This window comes from Phascolarctos cinereus, unplaced genomic scaffold, assembly GCF_003287225.1.
Source record: "Phascolarctos cinereus isolate Bilbo 61053 unplaced genomic scaffold, phaCin_HiC Scaffold_9;HRSCAF=440, whole genome shotgun sequence".
NCBI classification, from domain to species: domain Eukaryota; kingdom Metazoa; phylum Chordata; class Mammalia; order Diprotodontia; family Phascolarctidae; genus Phascolarctos; species Phascolarctos cinereus.
The window spans coordinates 103080684-103097525 of NW_027556402.1; the positions used below are offsets into that span (position 1 = coordinate 103080684).

Below are 16842 nucleotides of genomic sequence, written 5' to 3' on the forward strand. Positions count from 1 at the left end.
TATCTGCTTGCTCTCTGGATTGCACAATTAGAAAAAAAAACACTTAAAGCCATTTAGAAGACTTTTTGATGTGGTGGAGAGAACCCTAGTTAAAGTATCTGAGATCTGGATCCTAGGCCCACCAAGATGATTTTTAAAGACCCTTCCAGCTCTTCTTGGCATGTTTCTTTTCCTCATTTTAGTTGAGTATAATCTGAAGGAAGAGCAAAATGTGTATGTACTTCAACAAGGCTATGTTCAGTCATGGTAATTTACTAATTCTTAGATGTGGAGAAAATAGTAGGATCATAGTACATTATTCTATTAAAATGATTCCTACCCAATGAATTAAAAGTGTAACTCAAAACTGATGTTTGTAACAGTCTACAACAGCTCAAATCCAGTGTATCCAGGAAAAGAGAAACATTTAGTATCATAAGACCTTATAACCCATCCAGTACAGAAACAGTCTCATTTTATATATGTCCAAGGTCATCCAGTCAGTACTCAGAAGACCCTGGGTTCCAAAGCCTGATCATTTCCAAATTCAGCATGCTCTCCATTGTGTCATTCTAGAAGGTTGTTTTATTTTTAAAGGGGGTGGGGGTGGAGGAAGAGAATAACTAAAAATTTAAATGGGAACAAATAATTTAAGACAATTCAGGTAGAAGCATTTATATCACTTCAAGGTTTGTGAAATGCTTTATAAATAATATCTAATTTAATTTTCACAACAATCCTGGAAGGTAGATGCTGCTATTAATCCCATTTTACAAATGAGGAAACTGAAACAAGCAGAGGTTACATAACTTGCCTAGGGTCAACAATTAGTAAGTATCCAAGGTTTCCAATTCTTTACTACCACAAAAAGAGCTGCTAGAAATATTTTTGTACACATGGGTCCTTTCCCTTTGATTTCTTTTCCATATAGATCTAATAGTGGTGGTGGTTGTTTGTCCTTTATTTTCAAAGAGGACCAATGACATCATAGGGTGATATCTTCACTTGAATGAGAACCGGATTTAAGTGAGGCAGAGTTGGGCAAAGTCATTAGCCTCACTCTTTCTTCCACAGTCATAGAAGTCAAGTGGCAAGACAAAAGTCAAGATGACCGGTGATGGCCTAGGAGGCAGTAGATGTCTTTAATGTCTGACCAAGTTCTAAGCGCTCCACAGCATCTCCTTTAGACACCTCCTTGGCCACTGGAGCCAATTGTTCTCATCCACCCATTCTGCTGAGGAAGGTCTTCACGTGCTTGAGGTAGACACCCCCATAACTCACTGATGTGTTTGAGGCCTCTCAGTTACCCTCAATCTGGTTTAGCATATTTGCCTAGATGGTTTTACTGAGGTATGTCCATTGCTCATGCTACGGCTTCTTGGAGCCACAGGTGAGAGTTGAGTGCAGATGGACACCAAAGGCGCACGAGCAGCCCTTGAGGAGCTCGGCAATCCCTCACACTATTGGTGCTAGTCCTCCCTGAACACCCTATAGACCCTTCTAGTAGTGGTATTGCTGGGTCACAGGGAAGATTGTTCTCCAGAATGGTTGAACCAGTTCACTACTCCACCAAATATGCACTAAGGTACCTATTTTTCTATGCCCCCTCTAGCATCTGTCATTTTCATTTTCTGTCATATTAGTCAATCTGATAAGTATGAGGTGGTACCTCAGAGTTGTTTAATCTCTAATTATTAGTGATTTGGTAATTCTTGTGACTTGATTTCTTCTCCTGAAAACTGCCTGTTCATATCCTTTGACCATTTATCAATTGAGGAATGGCTCTTATTTTTATAAATTTGAGAAATGAGACTTTTATTGGAAAAACTTGCTGTAAATATCTTCTCCGTTTCCTGCTTTTCTTCTAATTTTGTCTGCATTGGTCTTTCTTTGTGCAAAACCTTTTTAATTTAATTTATTGTAATTTAATTTAATTTAATGCAATAAAAATTATCCATTTTACCTTTTATAATCTTCTCTATCTTTTCTTGTTTGGTCATAAGAAGTTCAATAATTCTTAAATGTTCTCTCCTTGACCTCTTTATTAGATTAGTCTTTTTTAAAAAATATTAGATGACTTTCATTTTATTCTATTTTTCAATCTTTTTGGTTTTTTTCCCTAATCTTTCTTGTCTAATGGGGTCATTGATTTCTGTTTGGTCTATTTAAATCTTTTAGGGAGGCCTTTAGTTGGGTAAGTTTTACCATTTTCTGTTCTAAGCTACTTAGTCTCCTTCCAAGTCTTTCCTTTAGAGATTTTATTTCTTTTTTATCTTGATTCATTAATCTTTGAGGAAAATCCCTTTTTTTTCTTTTGAGTCTGCTTGTAGTCATTGTGGAATTACTTCTTATAGGTTTAGATTTTTTGGGTGTCTCTCAATCTACAATTCTTCGTTGTATCTTCTGTTTATTCATATCTTTAGCTTTAGGTCCTGAATCAGGGTTTCAAGCAGAACACTTTTGGTGGAGTAGTTTACCTTGCTTGGGTTCTACTTCCCAGGGTGTGTCTGTGCTGAGTTCTAGCAGGTTTTAGACACTCTCCCCACCCTCACCCCCTTTTAAGCCTCTTCAGGGCTCCAAATGCTAAATCTCCTGGACACTGCATGGCCCTGGGCCTGGGTTGTTCCTCCTTGAGTGCTACTACACATGGCCAGGTTGCTGCCACCCAAGCTTCAGGGTGGGGGTTTTAAACAACCTTAGGACTGTCTCAGGGGAGCCTTCTAATCTTGCTGCAGGCCAGTATGGAGGCTTTCAACATAAAGGTATCTCCAGCAGTCCTGGTCTGTCTGGGAGCCTTTCATCTTTTTTGCCTGAACTGGTGCTGATTTTCCTGGTGAGCCTCTTTCATTGCGATTCATGGGCTTCTGACTGACTTTTCATGCAGTGTTGGAGTGGGCAAAGTCACTCGTGATAGTTTCTTACTGGATTTCTTGATTATTATTGAGTCCCATTCTATTTTTAGGCTTTTGCTGAAGTAGATATGTATGGGACCTAGGCTGCCTCCTTCCATTTAGTTTGTGTTATTAGCCAAAACTGATATTCCTTCCATTGCTATGGAGTTAGGAAAGACCAGAGTTTGAATCCCATCCCCAACACTTGCTTGGTCTTTGATCACAGGTAAGGCTTCCATTTTCTCAGCATTAAAAAGAGTTTAATGATGTCTGTAATGCCTCTGCCTGAGATGTTGTGATGATCAAATGAATATACAAATATGATTCCTTTGTGTACTTTAAGTGTTATATAAATGTCAGCTATGATTATTATTTTTTTTCCAGAACCTAATACTGTTGTCAGCTTTAATAACATTCCTCAGAGAGTCTGTTCCTAAGGGCTATCACGTTCCCAGATGCCACGTCCTAGGATACTCTGCTGTTTTTGTTTCACAACTCATTGTCAGCATTTCCTATGTACAAACAAGATATATTCAGGATAAGTTTGGGGATAATCTCAGATGGAAGGGACTAAGATTAAGAAGGACCAAAAGAAGTAGAGCCAAGATAGAAAAGCAAAGGCAGGGACTCACCTGAGCTCTCCCCCAAATCCTTCCAAAACAATCACTCTAAACAAATTCTAGAGCAGCAGAACCCACAGTAACAAAACAAAAACAAAACAGAGTGAAACAATTTTCCAGCCCAAGACAACTTGGAAGGTTGGCAGGAGAAATCTGATGTGCCAGGGTGAGAGAGGAGCACAGTCCAGTGCAAGCTGCACCAGTACAGCCCCAGGTCCAGCAAACCAGGAGCAGCTTCTTCCAGAGCTCTCAATCTGCAGACCAGAGGTAAGGAGTCAAACAACTGGTCAGAAAGAGAGTACAGGGCTCTCATTGCACACACTAAGTCAAGACTCTGTTGCTTTGTCCATACTCAATCCAGGTCATAGTCCTGGGCAGCAGTCTTGGGGCAAGGAGGAGCACTAGCATACCAGAGCTTGTGGCTGCAGTGGAGCAGGGACCCTCCTCACAGTTCCAGGGCAGAAAAGAGTGCTTATGGTCCCTCCAGAGCACAGGCCAGGAGAGTAGCAAACACCTCTTCTTAGATCATACTGAAGAACTTAGAAGAACTGAAAATTTACAGATCCTTAGAAGTAGTTTTGAAAGCAGCTACACAAAACCCCTGAAGGTTGGGACAGTGCACCCTCCACCCTGGAAGCACAGCCCTACCTTTAACAAAGAGTTAAAAGTCAAGTAAGAGGCTGGGAAAATGGACAAACAACAGAAAAAAATTTTTGACTATAGAAAGTTACTATGGTCACAAGTAAGATCAAAACACATATTTAGAAGATAACACAGTCAAAGGTCTAACATTTAAAGCCTATAAGAAAAATGTGCATCAGTCTCAGGTCATGGAAGAACTCAAAAAGGATTTTGAAAATCAAGTAATAGAGGTAGAAGAAAAATTGGGAAGAGAAATGAGAGAAAATCAAGTAATAGAAGTAAAGGAAAAATTTGGAAGAGAGAAATGCAAGAAAATCATGAAAAATGAGTCAACAGATTGGTAAAGGAGACACAAAAATACTGAAGAAAATGACACCTTAAAAAACAGACTAGGCCAAATGGTAAAAGAGGCCCAAAAAGCAAATGAAGAGAAAAATATCTTAAAAAGCAGAATTGGCCAAATGGAAAAGGAGGTCCAAAAGCTCACTGAAGAAAATAATGCCTTAAAAATTAGAATGGAGCAAATGGAAGCTAATGACTTTATGATAAATCAAGAAACAATAAAACAAAATCAAAAGAATGGAAAAATAAAAGACAATGTGAAATATCTCATTGGAAAAACAATTGACCTGGAAAATAGATCCAGGAGAGATAATTTAGAATTATTGACCACTTAAAAGTCACGATCAAAAACAAGAGCCTAGAAATTATCAAGGAAAATTTCCCTGATATTCTAGAACCAGAGGGTAAAAGAAAAATTGAAAAAATCCACTAATTACCTCCTGAAAGAGATCCCAAAATGAAAACTCCCAGGAATATTATAACCAAATTCCAGAGTTCCCAGGTTAAGGAGAAAATATTGCAAGCAGCCAGAAAGAAACAATTCAAGTATTGTTGAGTCACAGTCAGGATAACACAAGATTTATTTTTTTTAAATTTTATTAATTTGTTTTGATTTATCAACAATCACTTCCATATGCTTTTGAGTTGAAAATTTTTCTCCCCCTTCCTCCCCCCCACCCTCCCCAAGACAGCACACAATCTGATATAGGCTTTACATTTACATACCCATTAAACACATTTTCACATTAGTGAAGTTGTAAGTAAAAATCCAAACCAATAGGAGGAACCATCAGAAAGATGAAACAAAACTCAACAGAAGGTAAAAATAAGTGATAGCGATTCGACTTCCATAGTTCTTTCTTTGGATGTGGACAGCATTTTCCATCCCAAGGCCTCTGGAGATGTTTTAGATCCTTGTAATGCTGAGAACGGTTCAGTTTAACAATCTTAGTCATTGCATAACATGGCTGTTATTGTGTACAAAATCCTCTTGGTTCTGCTCACTTCACTCAGCATCAGACCATATAAGTCTTTCCAGGTTTTTCTGAAGTCAGCCTGTTCATCATTTCTTATAGCACAACAGTATTCCATTACATTCATATACCACAACTTGTTCAGCCATTCCCCAATTGATGGGCATCCTCTCAATTTCCAATTGTTTGCCACCACAAAAAGAGCTGCTATGAATATTTTTGTACATGTGGGTCCTTTTCCCATTTGTATGATCTCTTTGGGATATAGCCCTAGAAGTGCTATTGCTGGATCAACGGGTATGCACGTTTTTGTAGCTCTTTGGGCATAGTTCCAAATTGTTCTCCAAAATGGTTGGATCATTTCACAACTCCACCAACAATGTATTAGTGTTCCAATTTTCCCACATCTTCTCCAACATTTATCATTTTCCTGTTTTGTCATATAACACAAGATTTAATAGCTTCTACATTAAAGGATCAAAGGGCTTGGAATATGATATTCTGTAGAGCAAAAGAGCTAGGATTAAAACCAAGAATCACCTACCCAGCAAAACTGAGTATACTCCTTCAGAGAAAAGAATGGATATTCAATGAAGTACTGGGCTTTCAAACATTCCTGATGAAAAAACCAGAGCTGAATAAAAAATTTGATTTTCAAATACAAGACCCTAGAGAGACATAAAGAGGTAAACATGAAAGGAAAATTATAAGAGACTTAATAAGGTTAAATTGTTTACATTCCTACATGGGAAGATGATCCTGGTAACTAATAAGAGCTTTCTCATTATTAGGGCAGTTAGAAGGAGTATATATGTGTATATATATATAGACAAGAGGGCACTAGTATGAGTTGAATATAAATGGAGGATATCTAAAAAAGTAAAATTAAGGGGAAAGAGGAATGTACTGAGAGAAAGGGAAAGGGATAGATAGAATGGGATAAATTATCTCACATAAAAGAGGCAAGAAAGGGGCAGTTAGGTGGTGCAGTGGGTAGAGCTCTGGCCTTGGAGTCAAGAGGACCTCAGCTCAAATCCTGCCTCAGACACTTGACACTTACTAGCTGTGTGACCCTGGGCAAGTCACTTAAACCCAACTGTCTCACCAAAAAAAAAAAAAAGAAAGAGTTGTGATATAAGAAATGATAAACAGGATGCTTTCAGAAAAACCTGAAAAGACTTACATGAGCTGATGCAAAGTGAAATGTGCCATGTACAAAGTACCAGCAATATTGTGCAATGATTGGCCGTGAATGACTTAGCTATTCTCAGTAATACAGTGATCCAAGATAACTCTGAAGGATTTATGATGGAAAATGCTATCCATCCCCAGAGAAAGAACTGATGGTGTGTGAATACAGATTGAAACATACTTTCTTAAACTTTCTTTATTTTTCTTGAGTTTTTAGTTTGTTTGGTTTTTTTCTTGGTCTATGTTTTCTTTCATAACATGACTATTATGGAAATGTTTTACATGACTACACATGTATAACCTATATCGAGTTGTTTGCCTTCTCAATGGGAGGGGAGGTGGGGAGGAAAGAAGGGAGAGAATTTGGAATTCAAAGTGTTAAAAATGAATGTTTAAAAGTGTTTTTACATGTAACTGGGGAAAACTAAAGTAGTAAATAAAAGAAAAAAATAAGAACTGAGAAAAGCTTCTCATGGAAGGTAGGACCTTAGCTGAGACTTAAAGAAGTCAGGGAAGCTAGAAGGTAAAGATGAGGAGGGTAAACATTACAGGTATGGGGAACAGCCAGAGAAGCACTCAGTATTAGGAGATGCAGTATGGTGTCCAAGAAACAGCAAGAAAGTCAATGTCATTGAAAGCCAGTGTTATTTCATTGCAAAGTATACGTATGTAGATAGTCACACAGTCATTGCTTGAACACTTTCAGCAATGGGTAGCTTACTCCTTTATAAAATGTATTGAATCTGTTTGTTTTTGACATTCACTTTTTTACATTCATGGACATGTGCATACACACACATACAAACACACACACACCTACGTCTCTCTTGTGACAGAAAAATAACAGAGCAAAACCAACTCCAACAGAGACCAAGACCACATGTGACAACATAGGCTTTACCTACTGAGAAGAAATAAGAGGGTTTTATCACCTGTCCCTTGGTAGTTCATTACTTTTAAAATATCTTAGCCCATTTTGGACAATTCTAATTGTTAGGACTTCAGCTCCAAAGGGCATCCTTCATACTTAAAAGATAAATAAGAGAAGTGTAAGAAAAATATGAGAAGAGTGGGCATCTTTGTAACTGTGATTAATGCCAGATTTTTTTTCACCTTTGTTCTGCTAGCTGAGTGGAAACATAGCAAAACATCTGTTAGTCTTGTTGTGATGGGTTGGATTTTATACCTTGACATTTAGAAAGGCACCAGATACAGACATATTATTATGAATATTTCTTTTTCGGTGTTCTGTGGGTGACATTTTTCTCTATCCATTCTGAGCCACATCTTGCCACCAGTGCTTCCATGTGAGGTCTGGATTTCAATGATGCTTATTTTGCTCCACACTTCAGAGCAGGATCAAGACAACCACAAGCCTTCCAAAACGGCACATCAGAAAGAATGCCAAACTGAGAATTGGAGGAGCTGGATTCAAATCCCTTGATCTTTATGGACCTTATTTTCTGTTTGTTTGTTTGTTTTTTGACTAGGCAGTGGGGTTAAGTGACTTGCCCAGGGTCACATAGCTAGTAAGTGTTATGTGTCTGAGGCCGGATTTGAACTCAGGTCCTCTAGAATCGAGGGCCGGTGCTCTATCCGCTGCGCCACCTAGCTGCCCCAACCTTATTTTTCCCATCTATAAAATGAGAGAGTTCTACTGGATGACCTTTCAAGCTCCTTCTCTAAACTTATAATCCTGTGATACATTATAACATAACCTCAGTGGAAAGAACCTATATTTTAAAAAATATATATTTCAGGAAGAAGCTTCCATTTTTAACATTCCCACAATCCTGAAGGAGATTCTTCCAGTCTGTCTTTAAGATATAAGTGATGTTCTCTATATTCTGGTTTTGTATCCAGGTCTAGGTGCAGAAAATAAGAGTATTTTGCTAATAGACTAGATGGTGTATCTGACTGGACTTGACTGAATAGAGACAGTAGATTGCTTTTAGAAGGTTGCCAAAAAAGAAAGAAGAAAAAGGAAGAAAAGAAGGTTACTGAAGTATTTTTTGAAAAAACGCACATGAGAGACCAGAAGTCATTCCAGGAAGAAATGCAAACAGTACAGCTTTGAAAGTTACAAAAATTTACATGATAACTTTATTATATATTGAAAAGGAATAGCAAGTTGTACATAATAGGCAGTTTCATGTGCAATCATCTTTTTTATTATAGTATGTTATAGAAATGCTTGTTTTATTCCATGAATTAACAATAAAAGAAATAATTAAAAAAAGAAAGTTACCTGCTGAATTTATTATATTTACAAGGAAAAGGCAATACCTAATATTTGTAATTTCTTTTTCTGGCATACTTTCTATATGGACATGCTTATTTCATCTGGTATTTGTTAAGTTCAAAATAAAATTTTTTTCTTTTTTGGCTAGGCAGCGGGGTTAAGTGACTTGCCCAGGGTCACACAGCTAGTAAGTGTTATGTGTCTGAGGCCACATTTGAACTCAGGTCCTCCAGAATCCAGGGCCGGTGCTTTACCCACTGTGCCACCTAGCTGCCCCCTAAAACATTTTTTAAAAAACCCAAAATAGTGAAATGTTTATATTTAACTCAGTAGAAGTAATTAAACGAAAATTCATCCATTCTCAAATCTGGGTTTTCCTATATGGCTATGTCTTCAGGGTCTATTGAAAGAAGACGGTATTCTTAACTAACTCTAGGAGAAAGTTTGCCTTAGCATGAATCAGTCAATTACCACTGAAAAAATGTTGGCAGTCCTATAGTTGGTCCTCCAAACTTTTTTGATCACAGCATCACTATCAGCACAGATACCTACAATATATGTGGACTTATTTATAAATTTTATAAATACACTACTGTACTAATAATTATGTGCATTATAAAACTTACATTAATGTGCATTTTAAAATTCATGAGATAAAGATATATTTAGTGCTAGAGTCAATAGGGAGCCACTGACTTGTTGAGTAGGGGAGTGACATGGTCAGATCTGAACTTTAGGAAAATAACTTTAGCAGCTGTATGGAGAATAGGTTGGATAGAGAAGAGATGAGGTAGAGAGAAGTAGGAGGCCATTGCAATAGTCTAGATTAAGAGGTGAAAAGACTCCGAACTAAAGTGGTAGCTCTGTGAATACAGAGAAGGTGCAGATGTGAGAGAAGGTGTGGTGGGAGAAAGAATAAAATTTGGCAAATGATCAGATATGGAAGGAGAAGGAAAGAGAGAAGCAGAATGACAATGTGAAGAACATAGGGACTACAAGGATGTTTGTATACTCCATAAGTAGGGAAGTTTAGAAGAAGACAGGGTTTTGAGGGTAAGATAACAAGTTCTGTTTTGGATATGCTTAGTTTAAGGTGGGAATTCAGTTTAAAATGGCCAACAGGCAGCAGTTTATGATGTGGGAATGGGGTTCAGGAGAGAGATTAGAGCTGGATGCATAGATCTGGGAGTCATCTGCATAGAGATAATAAACCCATGTGAGTCACTGAAGTCATCAATTGAGAGAAGGTACCAAAAGAGGAAAAGAGGTTCATATTCTGGATCAAGCCTAACTTTGATCAGTTAAGTGATTCAGGCTTAGGTTAGAATGCAATGAGACAGTGGTAGATTACAAAAAGCAAAAAAATTACTAGTAATGTAGGATTAAAAGGATATCATTCTTAAGAATAAGAAAAAAGATAATTCAAATAAAATGGCTATTCCCTTCTGCCACCTCGTTTATTACGGTAACTGCCTATCCCAGGTCAGAAAGACATTGTCAAAGGGCAGGAGAAACTCCACTAAATTCTGACACCAGTTCCCCATAAATTACATTTATATGACTCAGGCAGCAAAGAAGCCAAATCCACGATGATAATGATCCCAAGATTGGATTTCCTGCCACCTTAAGGGGAAAACAGTTTATATAACAGTTTGTGTAAAACAAGTGCTGTTCCTACTACATCCCACCTCTTGATAGCATAGTTCCAAAAATGTTCTAGAGGACCTTCCACCACTAAAATAATCTTAAAACAATCTTAGCATAAACATTACTGAGGGAAGAGCTCAGTACAAATAAAATGTAAAACAAATAAAACATAAAACACAAAAACCATAAAACAATATGATCTTTAAAAAAACAATTCATACAGTGGGAGTAATATTAGGGGCAATTCAGAGCAGATGTCCTGATGTAAAACAGTGATGGTGTTTAGGAGTAACAGCAGGAATGTCAGGTCCACAACAATGATGAGATCTCCAACACTATTGCGAGTTCCCATCACAGGGCATGTGCAGTAGGTAGCCAAGGGTACATAGTCCTTTTAAATGCAACATGTCATGGTTAATGAGTTGATGACACTAGAACCCCAGACTGTCACCTGCGCAGTATTCCCTGGTCTAGCAGCTAAAACCTCCTCCTCCCTTGGAAGCCCCATTAGAGCAATGAAATTAAATTCTAGTGCCTGTAAAGAACTCCAGTAAAGATGGAAAAACTGGCAAATATGATGGCAATAGACCTAATCTTGGACCTTCTTCACAGTAAAATGGGTCCCTGATCAGGGGCAATGATATGGGAGGCCCATAAGGAAAAAAGATATGTTCTATAAGAGCTTTGAGGCTAGATGCTGGAGGCAGACAGTTTGCATTGCAATCCCATATTCTGAATAACCATCAAATCTCTGAGGGCAAGCCTCTTACCCTGAGATAGAGGACAAGGGCAAATATAATCAATTTGACAACCAAAAGCAGGTCTAGAACGACGTGACATCTTAACATGATGATCACTCAAAGGCCAGTGCTTCAACCAGCATAAAGAACATCATTGAGCTGCAACATCTATAGTGAAGGGAATTATCTAGTCTGCAACTACTGAAACATAGCATCATGGTCTCCATGGTTATATTGACTCAATGTCTGCCATTCTTTCAAGAATATCAATCAGATTTATCAATTAAACAGACATGTGATATCTCTGGTGGGTCCTAACATGCTCTGCAAACAACTATAAACAGTAGAAGGTATCAGCAAAATTCCTTCATTGGACTTCACCCCAAAGTAGAGCGACTTTAATCATTCAGCTCTATTCTTTCCAAGCTCCAGTCCTGGATCCAGACCAATGGCCATTCTCCAGGAAGCAGTATAAATAAAAATCTTATCTTTCCCATAACTCAAGACTCTTTCACATGCCAGCCATGCAACTCACAGCCTCATCCCACTTGCCCCAACTCTTGTGGGGGAAAGGGGAAAGATAGAAGAGGAATGGAATGAGAAGAAGAAGAGAAGAAAAACAGAAAGAAAGGAGGAAGAAAGAAAAGAAAAAAGAGAAAAGAAAGAAAGAAAACTTCATAACAGATAAGCCTAATCAAGCACAATAAATCCACACAATGACCATATACATCTCTTTCTGCACTTTGGGTCCATCACTTGTATGTCAAGAAGTGGGCAACTTACTTGTTTTCTGTAGACAGGGCTAGTCATTACATATTGATCAGAATTTTTAAGTCTTTCAACATTGTTTTTCTTTATTGTGGCTGTCCTTGTATAAATTGTTCTCCTGATTATATTTGCTTCATTCTGTACCAGTTCTTCCTACCCAGGATTCTCTGAAATGATCTCTGAAATTGATCTTAAGGTTCAATAACATTTTCTCCTATTTATATACTAGTTTGTTCATCCATTCTCCAATTGATAGACACTCCCTAGATTCTTGTTTTTTTCCTTTTTATTTTGTTCTTTTTAATGCCCTCTTTAGGACCAGAAGGTATGTTTTATTTCAGAGTATTCCCACCTCAATATTATCCTACTTCTTAATTCCCACCCCCACTTTCCAATCGCCAATTGTTTTCTTGTTAAGTATGATGTTTCTACAACAAATCTCTGTGTGTGTGTGTGTGTGTGTGTGTGTGTGTGTGTGCTGAATATCTAAGTGTGTGGGTGTGTCCATGCTTCCTTAAATTATTTCAGAGAAGAGTAAGATTTATCAGATGTTCATAGCTCCTACCCCTTCCTTCATATTTATATACCCTTCTTCTCAAGTACTTTACTTACAAAAAATATCAAGTTCCAACCCCTTCTGCCTCTCTATATTAGTGTATTCCTTTTACTCTTACTTCTGTTTTCACTCTTCAAAATCTACTCCCTCAATACCCTTTGAAGATAGGGATTGAGAAGGTTCTGTTTTCTCTGACAATTAGAATGTTAATACTACATTATCATATAATTCCTTCCAATTCCTCAAATAAATTTACTTCTTTAGGTTTCTTGTATTTGCATTTCAAAGTTCCTACTCATTCCTGGCCTTTTAATCAGAAATGCATGAAAGTCCTTTATTCCATTAAGAATCCATTTTCTTCTGTAAGATTATGCCAGTTTTTAGGGTAAATGATTTTTGGTTGTAAGTCTATGTCATTTGCCTTTTGGCACATTATATTACAAAATCTCTTATTTCTGGTAGAAGCTGTCAGATCTAATGTGATCCTGACTGTGATTCTTTGGTACTGTAGCTGCTTCTTTCTGGATGCTTGTAGTATTTTTTTTTCATGTGGGAGCTCTGGAATTTGGTTATGCCATTCCTTTCTGGGGTTTCTTTCAGGAGACTGGTGGATTTCTTCTATATTTACTTTGCTCTCTGGTTTTTAATATATTTGAGCTGTTTTTATTTATGATTTCTTGATCAATGTTTTATTGCCTATATTCAGACTTTATAAACAATGTTCATGTTTTATTTCTTGCATTATGGTATTCAAAATTTTAAAATTTTTGTCATGTTCTGAGAAATCTATGCTCATTATATGTTCTAAGTCAGTTACTTTGACTTATATGGAATTAATGTGTTATTTTAGTTACTGTTCTCTTTCTCTACATTTTTAAAGACATCCTCTACCATGTATTCAATTTTTCCTACCCTGCTATTTTTTAAAAATTCTATGCCGAGAATTCTGATTTTCATCCTAAATTCATTTCTAATTTCTTCCTTTGAGAGTTTTACTTTTCTTTTAAACTATTTTGGAATTTCTTGCTGTTCCATGATTCTTTTTAATCAATAATACTGCTTCATTTTTCTTCATATTAGAATATTCATTCATAGTGTTTTGGTTTCTTTTTGAGGCTTTTACTCCTTCCTTTTTAAATTTTCATGATCCCCTCTGACGATTTATCAGCTTCTGGCCTGCATTTTTATTTAGGCTTTTTCTCTTGAACATGAGGTGTTTTTGCTTTTCTCTCATATTTCCCATCAATCACTCATGGTTAGGAATCCTTACTCTTTGGATTCTTCCCATGTTACTCCTGCTGACACCTTGTCTTGCTTGAACCTGAGTCCTTGGCCTGAATAACCTCGGAGGAGTGATGATTTTCTAGCCCCCTTCCCCTAAGTCTGATGCTCATTCCTTTATAGTTTGTGGTCCTGTGTATAATTTGTGCTTCAATACTTCTTCTTTCCTCTGGCTCCTATCCTTTCCACTCCCTTTTTTTCTTCTTCTTTATTTTCATTTCTGGGTAAAATAAATGTCTACTGTCTCTTGTGAAGTTAAGTGGCTTTTGTTCACCATGGCCAGAGCACATGAGTTAACTGGAGGTAGGGCCATTAAAGAATTCTAAGTATTAAAATTCTCTGTCCTTAATTAATAAGGTTTTTATTCTCTGGAAAGGGAGGGAGTTTTTGTCTTTTCTTGTGGATTCAGCTGTAATTCCTTTACACCTATGTAACTCTGGACCTTTTACAAAGAATATTTACTTCTAAAGGTATGGTCACAAATATTCAAATTTAGGAAGGCATAATACACATGTGAGACATAATCCCCTTCCCACCTTATATCTTGGTCTCTGGGGAGAGGAAGGGGATTAGGTTCATTGCTTAGCTCAGTTCCCATAGATTCAGTTCTAAGTCCAAAATCCACCTTGGGTTTGAGTCTGGGCACCTTGGCTTCTCAGGTCTTCCAAGCCAGGATGGCTGGCTGCACCTCCCTATCTACAATATTGGCTCCAAGATGACTGTGGCTTGCCCAGCGGGTAGAGATCAAGTTCAGCATCTGAAACTGAGGACAAATAACATAGAACAGAAAACACCCCCAGCCCACTTCTTGGAGCTGGAGTAAATCCAATTCATGGTGTCCATGTTGGGCACAGCACTGAACACAGTGTACCCAAAAGAAAGCAGAAAAGAACTCAAATGTCTCAGTGTCCATTTTTAAAATGGAGGTAGCAAATTGTAGAGGCTACCCACCCCCCACGAGGAGGGGACCCAGCAGGCTCCATGTTAGCCAAACTGGGAATGTTCAAACAAGGCCAGGCTGCACCTGGTATATAATTCCATTCTTCTGAGACTTGGAGTTGGAACAGTTTATAGAAAAGAACTGTTTGGCCATGGCGTTGGTCCCGTGAGTTCCACACACCCCAAAGTAGTAAGCATAAAGGAGAAGGTTTAGGTGGGTTTTTCCCCCCAGCAAGCAGCACTTCTTAAACTGTAGGTTGTGACTCCATATGGGTCTAGTAACAGTAAAAGGTTCTAAATGTGCAATGACCAAAAATTAATTAAAAATCAAATGAGGAATGAATCTGAAGCATTTCTGGCAGTGCTTGCCCATGTTGGATGGGGCAACTTCACTGCAGCCTTGGTTCTGAACATAAAACATGCGCACTTTGCACTGCGCACGCTCCCAGGCCATGCACTGCTAAGGAACGCGACCAAAACTCGAAAAGGGGTCGTGAGTGGCAAAAAATTTAAGAAGCCCTGATCTAAAGCAAAAGAGAGTGTAGTCTGGTGGCTTTTTTGGATAGAGAAACTTTTGACAAGTAGCGCAGAAGCCCTGAAGTTTCAAACCCAAAAAGTAGCAAGACTTCATCTCCAGTGGTGGCTTAACTCAATAAAACTACGTTTCATTTAAACTTTGCCAAAAGAAACTGTTGAACTAAGACGGGGCCCAGTTGCTCCAGGAAAACTGTAGGCGGTAGAGCCTTCCAGCCAAACTGCTCCCTGACAGGCCAGAGCCCTGGAGGATCACAGATGTGATGTACACAGGAGTCTTACACACAGTCTCATCCTTCCACCTCAGAGGTCTGTTGTCAATTAGGGAGTGGAGCCAGGAGGCAGCCTCCACCCTTGGGCTCACCAGCTGTGCTGTGAACAATCACCTGGAGTGGCTAGCCCTGACTGCCAAGAAAAGTACAATAACAGGGGTAGACATGTTTGGGGCTGGCCCAAGCAGAAATGCACAGGATACCTGGGGTCTGTGGGAGTAAGGCTGGAATTATCGGGGGAAAGAATTTGGTAGCATTGAGGAGCACGGAATGCAAAACTGAGGGAAAGGGAAGTGACGCAGAAGAAAGACAGAAAGCATTACTGTGACACATGGGGATTTCTGATGGGAAAGGGAAGTTAAAAGTACAAAAATGGAAAGAGGAAGAGCTGAGAGGTTTATCACTACCCCCTTAGTGCTAGCCACAGGTGGGAGAGGTTTAGAGAGAGAAGATAGCAAGTCATAAATCAGACTTTGTATTAGAAGGTATGTTAGTCCATATAGTCCAACCACTTTTTTTAATTAAAAAAAGTTTTATTGACTTTTGTTTTTCAGATGCAGTAGCCTCATATAAAAACACATAAAACTGGGGCAGCTTGGTGGCACAGTGGATAGAACACCAGCCCTAGAGTCAGGAGGACCTGAGTTCAAATCCAGCCTCAGAAATGTAACACTCATTAGCTGTGTGACTCTGGGCAAGTCATTTAACCCCAACTGCCTCACCAAAAAACAAACAAACAAACAAATTAAAAAAAACCAACAACACAAAAACATACAAAATCAATCAACTGGACATTTATTTAGGGCATATTATCTTGCAGGCATGTAGGTGCTAAATGCTGAGAGTATAGCAGCTAAGGTTAAATGGTACCTGCCTTTAAGGAGCTTACACACTCTAGGGAGCGAAGAGAACATGGTGGCATATACAAAACAGATAGGAGATATACAAGCAAGCCAGTCTAGCTGAGGCAGCAAGGAACCCTGAGGGAGAGACAGGAGGCAGCATAGGTTAGGTTGGTCAAACAAGCCATACCACCCTGACTCATCTCCCCCATATCCTAATGGAGATAGCCCATGACCCTGAGCCAAGATCTTTTAAGACTAATGGTGTCCTGCAAAACACCAGACCTGCTTCCAGCACAGCCCTCACAGCCTTAATTGAGGGAAGAAATTATTGTGGGGGAGGAACCTACCTTCCTCATCACGACCAGTAACATCAGCTGGC

General features: G+C 38.5%; 1 protein-coding gene across 1 annotated transcript in view; it reads right to left on the reverse strand.

Annotated features, from left to right (window-relative positions):
- MND1 (meiotic nuclear divisions 1) overlaps positions 1-16842 on the reverse strand; it is a 209329-nt gene that overhangs the window by 18952 nt on the left and 173535 nt on the right. The window lies entirely within an intron of this gene.